Below are 13,615 nucleotides of genomic sequence, written 5' to 3'. Positions count from 1 at the left end.
AGTAGCCATGTTTCTTGAAGATGATTGTATAATGATATAGCTTTCACAGTGTGACTGTGTGATTGTGAAAACCTTGTGTCTGATGCTCCTTTTATCTACCTTGTCAACAATCGAGTAGAACATATGGAATAAAAATAAATAATAGGGGGAATACATGGTAAAATAAATTTAGTTTCAAATGCTAGTGATCAATGAAAGGGAGGGGTAAGGGGTATGGTATGTAAAATTGCTTTTTTTTGTTTTCGTTTTATTTCTTTTTCTGAATAGATGCAAATGTTCCAAGAAATGATCATGATGATGAATATGCAACTATGTGATGATATTGTGAATTACTGATTATATATGTAGAATGGAATAATCAAAATAAAAAGTAATAAAATAATAAAATAAATGTAGATTGAAATGCAAGTGATCAATGAAAGGGGGGGTAAGGGGTATGGTATGTATGAATTTTTTTCTGTTGTCTTATTATTTCTTTTTCTGAATTGATGCAAATGTCCTAAGAAATGATCATGATGATGAATGTGAAACTATGTGGTGATATTGTGAATTACTGATTATATATGTAGAACGGAATGATCCAAAGTTAAAAAAAAAAAGAAATCTGTAATTAATTCTCATATGCTTCAGGAAGACAGAATGGGGGAGGGGGAGAGAGAGGGAAAGCAAATCTGTTAAAATGTAAACATTTTAGATGAGGTAATAAAGGGACTATTTATTGACTGTAAAACTATATATATACATATATATATGGGTAGGCAAAAATAAATTTTAAAAAACAGTTGTGACCTCACACCCTGCCCCTTTGCCCAGATGGGCTCACCCTAGCATCAATGTGCAGAGCTTTTCAGATTTTAGAATTTTATTATGGATAGACGCACAGTCACGCTCATATCTACAAATGCGCACATGCATATAGGGCCATATTTCCCATAAATGGATCACATAGCCCCAACCTTTTTTTATTAATTAAAAAAATTAACAACAAACAAACAAGAACATTAACATATCATTCCATTCTACATATATAATCCATAATTCTTAATATCATCACATAGTTGCATATTCATCATTTCTTAGAACATTTGCATCGATTTAGAAAAAGAAATGAAAAGACAACAGAAAAAGAAATAAAATGATAACAGGAAAAAAAAGATTATACATACCATACCCCTTACCCCTCCCTTTCATTGAGCACCAGCATTTCAAACTAAATGTATTTTAGCATTTGTTCCCCCTATTATTTATTTTTATTCCATATGTTCTACTCTTCTGTTGATATGGTAGACAAAAGGAACATCAGACACAAGGTTTTCAGATTCACAGAGTCTCATTGTGAAAGCTATATCATTGTTCAATCATCATCAAGAAACATGGCTATTGGAACACAGCTCCACATTTTCATGCAGTTCTCTCCAGCCTCTCCACTACATCTTGAACAACAAGGTGATATTTACTTAATGTGTAAGAATAACCTCCAGGATAACCTCTCTACTCTGTTTGGAATCTCTCAGCCATTGACACTTTGTCTCATTTCACTCTTCCCCCTTTTGGTCGAGAAGTTTCTCTCAATCCCTTGATGTTAAATCTCAGCTATATATTCTAGGGTTTTTCTCAATCCCTTGATGCTGAGTCTCAGCTCATTCCAGGATCTCTGTCCCACATTGCCAGGAAGGTCCACACCCCTGGGAGTCATGTCCCACGCAGAGAGAGGAAGGGTGGTGAGACTGCTTGTCATGTTGGCTGGAGAGAGAGAGGCCACATCTGAGCAACAAAAGAGGCTCTCTTGGGTGTGACTCTTAGGCCTAAATTTTAAGCAGACTTGACCTATCCTTTGTGGGGTTAAGTTTCACATGAACGAACTCCAAGACTGGGGGCTCAGCCTATAGCTTTGGTTGTCCACACTGCTTGTGAGAATATCAAGAATTCAACTTGGGGAAGTTGAATTACTCCCCATTCTCACCATTCCCTGAAGGGGGCTTTGCAAATACTTTTCCACTCACTGATCGAATAGCCCCAACTTTTTTACTGTGATCTGCTTTCCCCCACAGAACTGACATCTTCTGCTATAATCTTGGGAATCTACAGGTTCTAGGAGAATTTTTAAATGTTGCATTTTCATTTTGGTGATGTGTAAAAGAAATTATTTTATTTATTTTAACATTTGTTCCCCCTATTTATTTTTAATCCATGTGTTTTACTCGTCTGTTGACAAGGTAGATAAAAGGAGCATCAGACACAAGGTTTTCAAAATCACACAGCACATTGTGAAAGCTATATCATTATACAATCATCCTCAAGAAACATGGCTACTGGAACACAGCTCTACATTTTCAGGCGTGTCCCTTGAGCTTGTTCTTTTCTAAACAACGCTGGGTGAATGGCCTGTGTTCAATCCATGCCCATCCCTAAATTATTAACTCAGATGTTTCTGGGTCAAGGCTTCCAACCGACGCCGATGATAGGGTCACAGAGCCGCTGCCCTTGGGGATGGCTGAGGAAGAGAACACCCCTCCACCCCACCCAGCTGGGCTTTGCTTGGGGGGGTGGGCAGGGCCCTCCAGCAGCACTCCCTGGGTGCCAGTGGTGAGGGCAGTGTTGGGGGGTGGTTTAGCCTCCTGCCTGCTTCCTGCCTTCCCAGTGACACAGCCTTCTGGGAACACCCACTGTCCTTTCTCAGTGACATCCCCTCTGCCCCCCACTCACCTTTTTAATCCCAGCATGCACACTGTTTCCTCTGACAAAAATAGTCCCCTAGCCACCCCTTCAGGCAGGGCCCGGCTCAAACAACCCCCCAGGCTAACAAGTCTCAGGGTGCCTCCCCATCTAGCCTCCCCAACTGGACCCAGGGCTCCCCCCCAATACCCCCCCCACCAGAGCTGGGCTTCCCTGCAGATCTCTGAGGTCCCCACCCCTGGAGCCCAGGTCTAGCTTTGTCTCGATTGTGATCACACGAGCGTCCCCAGCACAGGGCTCGCCTGGCTGGCTGGACGAGTGACCCTGTCCACTCTCCTCACCAAGAGGCCACTCCAATAACAGCTGTAGGGTCAGGCCCCTGGGCCCATGGCTTTGTGTGCTGCCCTGAGGCTGTTTGGAGCTTGGCCTGGACTGGGGCACTCCGGGGGACGGTGGCTTCTTCTCCAGGAGCCCCGCGGACCCGCATGGGGACCACGCTGAGGACAGAGAGACAGACAGACAGAGAGAGAAACAGAGGAACAGAGAGACAGAGAGAGACAGAGGCAAGGACAGACAGGCCAGAGAGACAGACAGAGAGAGACAGAGTCAAAGACAAAGAGGAAGCAGGCTTGAAAACCAAACCAAACCAGGGGTCTGAGATGAGCAGGGGGAAAGCTTCCGTGAGCACGTCCACCTCCTGCCAGCCTGGGGCAGGCATCACTGGTGACTGGTCATCGCTGGTGATGGGTGATGGTGACTGAGCAGTACGAATAGCAGTAACAGGACACCCATCGGCTAGTGAGCTACGGCACACTGGCACAAACAGACACGAAAGGCCGAGCGGGCAGATGACGTCAGCAGGTGGCCAGCTGCTGTGCTGTGACCCTCAGGAAGCCCCGAGCAGAGGTCAGGGTGGGGCGGGACTAGGCAGCCTGTCCACGGCCAGCATGCAAACCCTCCAGCCTCAGCCAAGCCTTCAACCAGCCCCAGCCCTGGCCAACATTTAGGCAACATCATAGAGGTTCTGAGCTGCTCCAAATTCCTGACCCACAGAAATTATGAGACAATAGCTGTTCGCTATTTTAAGGATTGAGTTTTGGGGTGAACTGTCATGCAGCAATAGATAATGAAAAAAAGATGCCTTTGGAACTGGATACTTGGGAAAGAAAAGTCTTTCATGGGGAGAATATTTTGGGAAGAAAAAAGAATAAGCAATGAAAGTCCAAAAGTGTTTTAAGAGAATCTCTCGGCATCCAGGAAATGAGGTTGAGCCACGTTCCTCAGAAAGAGCTGGAAGGTTCATAGAATCGACCCCATCAGCCCCTGGGCCTCATCTCTTGAGGGTTCCTGCCACACTCCACATCCACCACACTGAACGCTTTTTTTGTCCCTGAAAGCATCCCACTCTCTTTTTTGGCCTGTGCACATGCTTTCCTTCTGCATCAAATATTTTCCAATTTCTTTCCCAGGTATTCATTCTTCAGGCTTTAGATGAGACCTCACCTCCTACAGGAAGCCAGCCCTGATTGCAGCACTTCTCTAGGCTGAGTTGGCAGCTGTTTCTATGCTTCCCCCAGTCCTGTTTGCTCTTGCCCCCGTGCTAGCACATGTGGTGACTTCCCTCTTGCACCCTTGAGCTGTGAACGCCCTCAGGACTGACACCTGGCCTATGTCACCTGCCTGGAACCTGCCTGGGCAGTATGGTGTACCAGAGGCTCAAGAGAACACCTTCTTGCAAAACAGCTAGATTCTAAGTCAAACAAACTACCTGGGATCCTGGACATGGGGAGACATCTCCAAAGACTGTCTCCACCAAAAAGGGAACAGACCGAGACCTATATCCAAGCAGGTGGGTGATGACCAGGTCTGAAGCACCTGTACCCACTCCCCACACCTGTACTCACCCCCCACCTCCAAGGAAGTGTGCTGACACCAGTGAGATCAGATGCCAGACAAGCAACGAGACTCCCACACTGTGCCTCCAGCACTATGGGGTCCCTGTCTCCCCATTTCCCCACTAGCACAGATGTGACCTCTTTCTGCATCCCTCACTTAGGTCTACAGGGTTCCCTCAGAGTCAGGTCTAGCAAATAGGACTTCAGAATTAAAAATCAACAAAAGGTAAGGTCATGACTCATCGCAGGTGAGAGGAAACAGAATAATAAACATTAGATTTGGACCCCACCCCCCAGGGTGCCAGACTGTGGGACAAGCTAAATATCAAGATAAAGAAAGAAAAGACCAAATCACAGACTCTTGGGACTGACCAGGTGTGCTGGTTTGGATCTGTTTTATGCCCCAGAAAAGCCTATGTCATTTAATCCAATCTTGTGGGGGCAAACCTACTGTTGGGTGGGGGCTTTTGATTAGGTTGTTTCCATGGAGATGTGGCCTCCCACCCGTTCAAAGTGGGTCTTAATTAGCTTGCTCGAGTGCATTAAGAATGCACACAGAAGCAGCTAGAAGGAAAACTCTGAGATGGTGGAATGGTAGCCCATGACAAACTCTGGAATATGTCCTGTAACTGTGTTGAAATGTGCTTTGAAAACTTGCATTTTTTCTTTGTTTGTATATATGTTATTTTTTTACAATTAAAAAAAAGAGAGCGAGAGAGATACTTTGAGCAGAGAGAGTTTAGAGTAGCTAAGAAAGAATAACACCCCAGGGAGAAGCAAGAAGGCCACTCAAGATCTGAGAGAGCCCTTCAAAACCAGGAGCTGGGAAAGAAAGACCACAGACATCGCCATGTGCCTTCCATGTTGCAGAGGAACCCAGATGCTAGCTGCCTTTTCTCCAAGAAGGTATCTTACCCTTGATGCCTTAATTTGGACATTTTCATGGCCTTAGAACTGGACGGTTGTAACCTAATAAATCCCCTTTGTAAAAGTCAATCCATTTCTAGTATATTGCATTCTGGCAGCATTAGCAAATTAAAACACCAGGCAAACCTGTAATATAGCCCCAGTGGCACTTCTAGAAGTGAACAATATAACTTTTAAATAATTATAATTGTAGAAACTCAATGGAGAGATTATATAACATAATAGAAACAACTGAAGAAAGAATTAGTGAACTGGAAGATGTATCTGGGGAAATTACCCAGAACAAAGCAGAGAAAAAAAAGAAGATAGAAAATATGAAGGAAAAGTTAAGATATATGTATAAAATAGAGATCATATCTCGCTAGTCTCAGAGAGAGAAATAAAAAGAAAAAAATGTAGGTGCAATATCTGAATAGATTATGGCAGAGAAATTTCCAGAACCAAAAGCAACCCACAGATTCAGAAAATTCAACATAACATAACCCACACAAGATCTATAAAAATAAATCCAATACCTGAAGATGGTGAAACCAGAACGCCAGAGACAAAGATCTGAAAAAACACCAGAGAGAAAGCAGATATCTAACAAGGGACAATTGGCCAAGAGCAGAGTTCTTGTTGGTAATAATAGAAGCCAAAAATAGCAGAATAATATCTTTCAAGAGCTCAGTGTAATAACATCAACTTAGAATTATGTATCTAGCTAAATGAAATTTCTTTCTGGAAAGCAAATGAAATAAAGACATTTTCATAATAACAAACAAAAAAAATCCAAGAGGATTCACCACAAATACACACATCAAAGCCACATAAAAGGAGGGGATGCAGTAAGACAGGCGCCTGTCTGAGGGATGAGATGGGGTGGCAAGCTAATGGTGGTCAGCCTGGATGCCAACAAGCATCATCTTCGCGTCGTGATCATGTCTTCTATGTGGAGGGCGTGTATCAAACACCAGGATGGATCAGCATTCGCGGGGTCAGGCTCTAGGCCCCTGTGTCATTCGGGAAGAAGGGGTTAAGATCTTTGACTTAAGAATTTAAAGGTGCAGGGTGAAATTTCCAGGGTAGCATCAAAAGATGCAGGAGAAAATGTGGATACTCCAAACCCACTGCAGGGTGGACGGGGCATAGAATGAGAGACCCAGAAGCACACGATGGCATAGCGAATCCATTGACAGGCAGAGGCTGCCTAGAGGGCTGTGAGCACAGTACACCCATGGCCAGTGTAGAGGTGGGGAGGGCTCCCCTGCTGGGACAGGTGGGCCCCCACAAGGCAAGGCTCTGCACAGTGGATAGCCTGGCCTGAGGGTTCCGGTGAGTTGGGAGGCTCCCTTTGGGTATCATTCAGGAGCCCAGTCTGCCTGCAGGGCTCTGTCATCCCCCACACATGGGAGGGTTCCCTCTTCCAGCACTTTCTGTCACATTCCATCAGAAAGAACCACGGGCAGGACCCCACTCACCTGCAAGGGCCCTCAGAGGGCATGGGGGACCCACCACAGCTACCTGCTGGACCCAGGATATATGGCCTGCTGGCCTGTCCACAGGTCTTGGGGACAATGGCTCCAGGCTCCCACGTCCTGGCAATCACTGCCTGGCCAGCCAGGGGGCCCCATCACATGATGAATTAAGGTGCCATCCTCTGAGCCCGGGTAACTGGGCTTGAAGTCTCAGTTTGACCGACCCCCATAGAGGCACGGGAGAGACATGGGGGGTGGGGGTGGGGGATGTGGGGATGTATGGAAATATTGGATGAGGCCATTCCTGTCATTGGTGAGAGCAGTCTCCTTTGTTGATTGTAGATGCAGTCAGCCACAGATGCAGCCAGCTGGCTGATGATTTAAACCCACCGAATGTCGTTGTCACTGTAACCATCAGGCCAGTGCTAGTTTGACCAAACACTGGACCACAACCCAGCCAAAGTGGACAAATGAACTTCACCGGCACGCCCTGATTCAGGGCAGGTGCAGAGGAGGAGTAAGCCAATAGGGAGGTGGGTGGGGAGGGCCGTCTGTCCGGGTTCCAGCCAACTCTCCAGGACCCAGAGCTGGAGCAGCAAACAGAAATTTCTCCTTGCTCTGAGAATTCAGTTCTGTTACAGAGAAGCCACTTGGAGCTAGGCCCGAGGTGCTTGGAGTGGGTGGCTGTTGACAGCTGTGGAGTGCACCTGGCTGGAGCTGTGAAGAAGAGGGATGCCTATGCTGGGAAGTCAAGCAGGGCTTCCTGGAGGCGGGGGCTCCAGAGCTGAGTTTTGGATGAGGTAGAAGGTATTTCGTTGGAAAGGAAGGAGTAAGCAACCTGACTCAGGGGCCCTTGACACCTTCCTCCACCCCCTCCTTCCCTTCTCTCTGTTTTTACCTCCCTCCCTGCTACCCCTCCCCCACCCTTGTGTTCTCGCTGTGGGCCTTTCTCTCTCACACTTGGGCCCCTGCCCCTGAGCTACTGACTGCTCTGATTCCTCTCCAGCACCCTTCCCACCTGCCCTCAGCCCTGGAGCTGCCCTGGGGGCTCAAACCCTGTGGCTGGTGCTCCAGGAAAGGAAGCAGGGTTCTTGGCCGGATATAAATGGACAAGAGCCAAGGATGCTATCTCAGTATTAAATGAGGGAACCAAGGTGATGCCAGAACTTTCTCGAAGGAGAAATCCAAGGACCAGGTGTTCCCTGGAGGGCAGGGATGTTGAAACGATTCAGAAGTTAGGTGTAAGGCCCAGGCAAATGGGCAGATCCCCATGGGGCCAGGCACCCTGCCGGGCATCCCAGGAGAAGGACAGCCAGGGTCTCTTCTGTTGACCTCAGCCTGAAGTTTCCTGTGCCAGCACCCAGGGCCCTTCCCCTCCTCTCTCCACCACCTGGCAGGATTTGGGCCTCAGGGAAACAGGCAGCAGGAGTTAGGAAATCAAGGTAGGGAGGCATTGGGGTGCATTTAAAACAGCAAACAGAGCTCTTGGGAGGCACCCGCTTCCCAGGCCATCCTAGAGTGGCAGCTGTGTGTGTGGGGAGAGCCTGCCCTGGTCCAAGGCCCCTCTCCCGGGAAGCAGCTTCAGCTTTGCAGGGTGGGGCCAGGCAGGGGAAGGTGGCTGGGGGCGTTTATATACGGCATTTCCTTGCTACCTGACAGTGCTCAGGGTCCCCAGGCATCCCAGGCCAGGAGCTAGTCTTGGGACTGCTGCAGATGTGCCTAGGCCGTTGGGCATTCCCTGGCAAGTGGGCCACCAGGAGGGTGCTGAGTCCCAACAGTGGAGGCCACCTACTGCCCCCGTCGCCTGCCTTGGAAAAAGCTCGGGGAACTTTGTCCCCTCAAAAGAGTAAGTGAGGGGCCAGATAAGTTCTGAAACCTAGAGGGCCCAGCCTCTCCAGGATACCACCTAGGACATTATGTAAGATTCTACAAAGGTTCCATGCACTAGGGTAACTTTCCAGAAACTAACAACCTCCAAATGGGTCCCTGGACCAGAGAAGCCCTGAAATGCAAAGGGGTCAGACTTTGCAGAACATCAAGTAGTTTCATCCCCCTATCCCATATTATTGACAAGACCCAGCCTCTCCAGAACATCAACTAGTTCCATCTCCTTACCCCGTATTAGTGACAGCCCCTTCCAACATGAAAAAGTTAGAATGGCCATAGCCCAAATACCCCTGAAGAGTGGGATAGAAAGATCAAAGGTGATGGTGGAATTATACAGAAAAGGTAAGGTTTAACAAATGATTATGATTGCTGAATCATTAAACTGGTATCTCTTTTATACATTTTTTTTTTCCCTCATGGGCAGACACCGGGAAATGAACCCGGGTCTCCAACATGGTAGGCGAGAATTCTGCCATTGAGCCACCATCGCCCTCCCCCTAAACTGATATTTCTTCTAGTCTCCAGTATCTTAGAGCAGCTAGAAGTAAAAACCTAAAATTGTGGACTGTAACCCATGTCAAACTGAAATATGTTCTACAACTAATTGTGGTGCTGTGCTCGGAAATTTATTGCTTTTTCGTATATATGTTATTTTTCACAAAAAAGAAAAAAAGTCGATTGTGATGATAAAAAAAAAACACTGTTTATTCCTTCTAGCCTCCTATATTCTGGAGCAGCTACAAGGAAACTTCTGAGAGGATGGTATAGTAGCCCATGACAAACTCTGGGATCTGTCCTGTAACTCCTTGTTGATGAGTGCTTTGAAAACTATTGCTTTTCTCTTTCTTTGGTTTGTGTATATGTTATATTATACAATTTAAAAAGTTGAAATAAATAAATAAACTATGAAAGAAAATCTTCAAAAGATGATGTTATAGAAGTGTACTGGGGGTGCGAGGGTAGTTTAGTGGTAGAATTCTCACCTGCCATGTGGGAGACCCAGGTTCAATTCCCGGCCCATGCACCTCCCCCCAAAAAAACAACAAATGAACAAAAAAATACGAAACAAACAACCAAACACAAAATTCAACAAATGGTGCTGCAATAACGGGATACTCGTGGAAAAAAAGAATGAAATGCAACCCCGGCATAGAGCATACAAAAAATAGAAAGAAAGAAAGAAATGTACCTATTGCTATAAAATAAGGTTCGCTATGTTAAGGATGGGGGAGTCGTGTTCGTAGAGAACAAATATGACTGATTTCGGTGCAAAAATTGTCTCCGTGTCTACATGCAATATTGCTCACTGGGCATTTCTGGGATTGTAATGGTGTTTATTTATTTATTTATTTTTGCTTCTCTATGGATACATTAGTATTTTGTTTTTGCTTTTTGGTTGTTTTAATAAAGGATGAAGAAAGAGAAAAAAGAAGGAGTAAGTACTGGGCATGGGGTGGCATGGAGAACCTCGAAGATACCACGCTGAGCAAAATAAGGCAGGAAGGAAATATAAAAAATCTCTTTGCATGAGGAAGACAAAAGGAATGTCATTATTGCAGGGTGTTGAAAATAGATGGTAATTCATATTTTAAAATATTAACGTATGTGTGAGACTAAAGCAAAAAAATATTTATTTGGTATAAAATTTATATTTTGACTAGTGCATCTCCTAATATAACTTATGTAGACGGCTTAACTGAACACCATAAGTACTTGGAACCTTGAGTAGGACATGAGGTTTTGTTGGTTTGTCCAGAGTGGTGCCCCAATAAATCCCAGAGTGATTTAAACAGTGAATAAAAAAGTATTTGCAAAGTCCCCTTCGGGGAATGGTGAGAACGGGGGAAAATTCAACTTCCCCAAGTTGAATTCCTGGTATTCTCACAAGCAGTGTGGATAACCAAAGCAATAGGCTGAATCTCCAATCTTGGGGTTTGTTCATATGAAACTTAACCCCACAAAGGATAGGTCAAGTCTACTTAAAATTAGGCCTAAGAGTCACCCCCAAGAGAGCCTCTTTTGTTGCTCAGATGTGGCCTCTCTCTCTCCAGCCAACATAACAAGCAAACTCACCACCCTCCCCCTATCTACGTGGGACATGACTCCCAGGGATGTGAACCTTCCTGGCAACGTGGGACAGAAATCCTGGAATGAGCTGAGACTCAGCATCAAGGGATTGAGAAAACCTTCTCAACCAAAAGGGGGAAGAGCGAAATGAGACAAAATAAAGTGTCAATGGCTGAGCGATTCCAAACAGAGTTGAGAGGTTATCCTGGAGGCTATTCTTATGCATTAAATAGATATCACCTTTTTAGTTAAGGCATAACAGGGAGGCTGGAGGGAACTGCCTGAAAATGTAGAGCTGTGTTCCAGTAGCCATGTTTCTTGAAGATGATTGTATAATGATATAGCTTTCACAATGTGACTGTGTGATTGTGAAAACCTTGTGTCTGATGCTCCTTTTATCTACCTTGCCAACAGACGAGTAAACCATATGGAATAAAAATAAATAATAGGGGGAACAAATGTTAAAATAAATTTAGAGTGAAATGCTGGTGATCGGTGAGGGGGAGGAGTAAGGGGTATGGTATGTATGAATTGTTTTCTGCTGTCTTTTTATTTCTTTTTCTTTTTTTTTTTTTTTTTTTTTCTCATTCTGAGCTTGTCTTTACTTTCTTTTAACAGTGTTTTAGGAAAAACTAAAGTTTTTAACTTAGATGAAGTGTAAAATAATAGTTTTTTCTTTTATGGATCATATTTTCAGTGTCGTTTACAGGAAACCTTTGCTCACTAAATACAAGGGTTTTCTCCCATGTTTTCTTCAAGATGTTTTATAGTTTTAGGTTTTACATGGAGATCAATGATTCATTTTGAGTTAAGTGTAGTATGTGATGCAAAGTAGGGATGGACGTGGGTTTTTTGCACGTGGTTATCCAGGTACTCGGACATTCTGAGTTTGCTTGCTAATGCTTTTGCTTGCTTCTTCTCAAATCTGTGTCAGTTCTGTTCTGGTTTTGACCAATTTTCTTTCTCCTCCCTCTGGTTCATATGTTCCTGCTTCTTTGCATGCCTGGTAATTTTTTACTGGATTCCAGACATCTGAGTTTACCTTTTTTGGGTGCTGGATATATTTGTATTCCTGTACATATTGTTGAGCTTTGTTCCAGGATTCTAAAGTCACTTGGAAACAGTTCAGTCTTGTTTTTGAGGTTTAGGCAGGGCCTGGGACAGCATTTGGTCTGGGATGACATATTCTCCCCAACTCAGGTGCCTGTCCTGTGCTCTGGGAGCTGAGAGGTTTCCAGTTTGTTCTGTCCCAGCCCCATCAGAGTCTGGTACTCTGTCCCATCCTTCCCCGGCCACAGTTCACACCATGCAGTGCCCGTGCTCAGCCCCATAGATGCTGCCACAGTGGTCTCTAGACTCTTAGCTCTACTCTGTGGCCTCCAAGGGCAGGGGCGGTGCCACTAGGAGCTCACCCTATCTGTCTCCTGTCTCAGGAACCACTGTCCCTCGTTCCCTCTGGAAACCACTGCTTTATGCATCTGGCCAGGTTTTCAGGCACTTTGGGTGGGAGAGTAAATCGCATTGGTTGATTTTCAGACATCAAACCAACCTTGCATTGCATTCCTTGGCCAGAGCAGAAGCCAGAACATGGGCGTGTCTTGTTGCTACTGAGGTGGCTGGGTTTTCGTCCTCCTCTTCCATCCATGTCAAATTGATGTTACTCAGCAAAGCTGAACTGTCATCCTGCCATGGACAGCTGCACCTCCTTTCCCTGCTCTCTTGCCAGCCCCACATGGATGGCCCCTCATCACCTCTTTGTGGCTTGAACACAGGCCACTTGCCACTCCACTCCATCCCCCATGGCCCCCACTGCACCCCTATGCCAGGTCCTCACTGGCATCCTGGGGACCGTGGGCTCCATCTGGGTGTCCTGGGGATGTAGGCTCCCTGCAGCCTCCACCCCTTCATCCCTTGCTGTGCTGGGAGCCCCACTGGCCAGGACAGTGTTCACTCACCCACCTTCTCAAGGCTCCCGGGGATCTGTCCTTCACCTGTGCTGTCTCTCCAGTATCAGCTACTTCCACCACCAACCTGGCAACAGGCCCCACTGGCGCCTATACAGGCCCCCAGGACTCGTGGGGCCCCTCGGCCATGCCTGCTGGCCTTCCCCATGCTAGGCTATGCCCAGCCTGCCCAAGGCATGTAGCTGGCGTTCTGTGAGCAGCTGGCCCTTCTCAGTGGGCATCATCCTGGCCAGCCCTCGCACAGACAGGCATTCAGGAAAGGGCAGACAGCAGTTCACTCACGGTCCCAGCCCTTCCAGGTGGGCTTTGCTGGTCCAGGCACAGAGGGCAGAGGCATTCCCGGGGGACTGCTCCATGGCATCCGTGACACCCACCCTTCCATGCCCGATGCCAGGAGCACCACCCACCTCGGGGCCACCAAATGCATCCCCCACTGAGGCCTGGGACCCCAGGGGCAGAGCTGCCCAGTGAGAGCCGCTGGCGAGGTGAGGCTTGGGCTGTAGAGACACTGCCATCAGGTTCCCACCCTGGGCCCCCTCCCCTCTAGGGACCTGCGCCTTCCAGAACTGGAGCCTGTGGGAATATGCTGCAGGGAACCTCTGTGGGTTTCACACCTCCATCAGCACCACTGGGCTCCGCTTCCTGCCAGTGTCCCCCTAACCCCCACGCCCCACCCCCTGGCACAAGCTGTGTGGACACAGCGAGCTGGGCCCTGGTCAGCGGGGTGCCCAGGGCCCTCAGC

This window comes from Tamandua tetradactyla, chromosome 2 (assembly GCF_023851605.1).
Source record: "Tamandua tetradactyla isolate mTamTet1 chromosome 2, mTamTet1.pri, whole genome shotgun sequence".
Taxonomy (NCBI): Eukaryota; Metazoa; Chordata; class Mammalia; order Pilosa; family Myrmecophagidae; genus Tamandua; species Tamandua tetradactyla.
Note: the sequence above shows the minus strand (reverse complement) of the source record.